Raw genomic sequence first — 3,085 nt, 5'->3', positions numbered from 1 at the left:
TGAATTTAATGTTACAATAGTATTTGGGAAAAAAAGGGGCTGCCTACTATTAAACTACCACTTATCCCAAAAACTTAAGCTTGTAAGAAAACATGAATTTAATTATCTAATTAATACTTAAACACCTGCTACTCACAAGACATTCATAACACATAAAGAAAAGAATATATACTGAGAAAGAAAAGCCAATATATTAGCACACAGTGCTGCTGAAAAGGACTGCCGGATCTTGTCCCCCCCCCCCCCCTTTTTAATTCTTCTCTCTTCTCATAGAAATAAAGAAAAAAGATCCCGAAATGCGGGAGAAAAAAATGTATTGAAGGTTACTTTAAAAAATAAAAATGAGAGACCAATAGACATATCTTCATGGCGTATTTAATGAAAAAAATGTTTGTCTTGCTGTGCATGGAATGATAGATTATTTTGACATACCTGAAAGCGATTTATCACACTTCAACATATTAAAATGTGTATCTTACCAAGGGAATTTGTGGGTTCAATTTCTGTAACAATCCACTTAAAGATGGAGAAATACCATTAGATTATTTCCACCGGATTGGTGGGGAAGTTCTTGGACTTCAATTTAGCTATAAGGTAGCAGTATAAATGAATTACAAGAAAAAATATCAATTTCCATGTAACTTCCTTAATGCCAACTTTATTCTGGCAAATGGTTATCTTTTGTACGTCATTAATAACAGCGCTATTCTGTTAGACTGCACAGTATGTACCTGTATAAAAGCTATGAATGCCCAGTTCATTAGTGAAGGTTCACAATTCTTATCTTGTACAATCATAAATTACATTCTTACAGAAATTTAAAAACATTAGAAGATAAGACTAATCTCAAAAAGTTTCTTTAGATGAGAAAAGATTTGAACCTGAAAAACTTGGTGCATGGCTTCGATTTGCTTCCTACACCAGTTGAGTCCATTTCTGTTACAAAAAATTAGTTACTTTTTCTCAGTTAATATTCCTCTGGATTCTTCCTCTAATTGTTCTGGAGATTTCAAACTCATTACTCTTAATACCGTAAAATTTCACTGACAAAGAAAGTTCCTTTCTACAACAAATGTCCAAATAATCCATGACAAAGCATTCGTTAAGTTAAATGCAGGTAATAAGTAAATTTGGTGAATTAATCTTCTTTTTTTAAAGGTGAAAAAAGGTAGTTTTAACTTTCCAATGCCCTCAATAAAGAGGGAGTACTAGAGCTTTAAAATTTAGGTCAGCCTAAGGTAATTATCAACTAGAATAAGACCCAATTGACAATTTTTCCAATAATTGAGGAAGTTGTTCATAAGAAGTTTTCTTCTCACTGTTTTGCTATTTCAGTCTTCAAAAACTCAAAATCCCAAATGAGTTTTAACCGGATTTGTTTTGTTGGTAAACACGATTAAATTACAAAATTTTATTTGTATAAATAGCCCCCATATATAAATACAAAATTGTACACCAATCTTTTAGGTAAAAACCCGCACAAATATAGCTGACAACTTCTTAAATACCGCTACACATACATGTAGCTAATTAACTGAAAAAATTTAACAAACCCAGAAGAAAGCAAAAGCAGCTTAGCGCACGAAGACAAAGAAATAATTACACTCCAGAAATTTTTACCACCCCAGAAGAGTTTCTCATCAACCAAACAGAGTAGCAAATGCATAACAAACCAGAAGCACATAAAAAAGCCAAAATAGGAAGAGAAAGAGCGTGAAGAACCTTGCTTGGACTTTTTGAAGCCGCCATTAGCGTTCAACCCAGCTTCAGGCCTCCCTCTCTTACGAGTATCCATCGGTGAACCTCACAGATCCAGATCCAGACACAACAATTCGAAATTCCACAGAGAACCCCAGAGAACACTTCAAGAACCACAAAGAAACCACAGCCCCAAGCAAAAACGGTTTTACTAACAAGCAAAAAACACCCTACCCTAACGCTAACCCTACGAGGGTTTTTGTGGCGGAGAAGAAGCTTTGGCGCGGTGGGTTTTGCCAAAAGAGAAAGTGGGAAAGGTCGGGAGTGGGATATTAATTAATAAAACCGCTATTTATAATAATTATTTATTTTTAACTTTTATTAACCACTGGCAAAAATTAATCTGTCTTTGTTTGCGGGTTTGTTCCGTAATTAGGTTTACGGAGGGGTTGATTGCAACTTCAGATTCCGCGCGCTTCGGTAAAAAATGAATTAGGCTACGTCACGTGCGTTGACGTGAGGTGAAATTTACTACTGTTTTTAAGGAAGCTGGTACGAGTTCGTAATATTTTCGGCCTTTTTCTTGGGAGCCCGTTGTGCTGGCCCGGCCTATCATTAAAGTCCATTGAGTTTGCAAGCCACTATAATAAAAGGAATGCTATTTAATAAATTCTTAAGCAATTTTTATATAATTTAAAGAGCTGATTTTTAGTGACACATCATTTTCATTTTTTTTTTTCCTGAGAAAAACATAACATTTTATTCAATAATACCACGAGCATAACGTTCTTACATCACAGAGCAAAGCTCTGAAGCAACCATAACATAAAGCTACAAGATTACTAGGTTTAGTACAAGATTTGAGATTAATCCGCTAACCCATGACTAAAATCAGATTTAGTACTAGATCTGTGACAGATAGACTCAACCAAATGCATGGATAGCAATCATTCCTCGACCCTGAGAGTGGAAAGACTCTCATGCCGAAACTCTTCATTTTCGACCCGAAGGTCAAGATAATGATCACATCTACAACCCAAAGGTCTGGACTAAAACTAATTAACCTGAAGGCGAGCCTTATTACAAGCCTAACAAAACAGGGAAATTAAACAATACAGAGAAAAAACACACACAAAACACACAAATACATTTTAAAGAAGCAACAGAACAAGGAAATAAAACAAGAAAAGAAACAACACACTCCGATCACGCACACGCCGAGAACCGAAAATCGAAGGGGCGTTGGAAGCTCATCTCGGCGGAGACTCGTCGAAAGGCCCAACAGTGGGCGGTGGGCGGCGAACAAGCGCAGAGAAGACCGGCAAAACAGGACCTGAAAACAACCACAAACAAGAAAAAAACGGAAAAACACAAGGAACCACCAAAA

This window comes from Corylus avellana, chromosome ca9 (genome assembly GCF_901000735.1).
Source record: "Corylus avellana chromosome ca9, CavTom2PMs-1.0".
Lineage (NCBI taxonomy): Eukaryota > Viridiplantae > Streptophyta > Magnoliopsida > Fagales > Betulaceae > Corylus > Corylus avellana.
Note: the sequence above shows the minus strand (reverse complement) of the source record.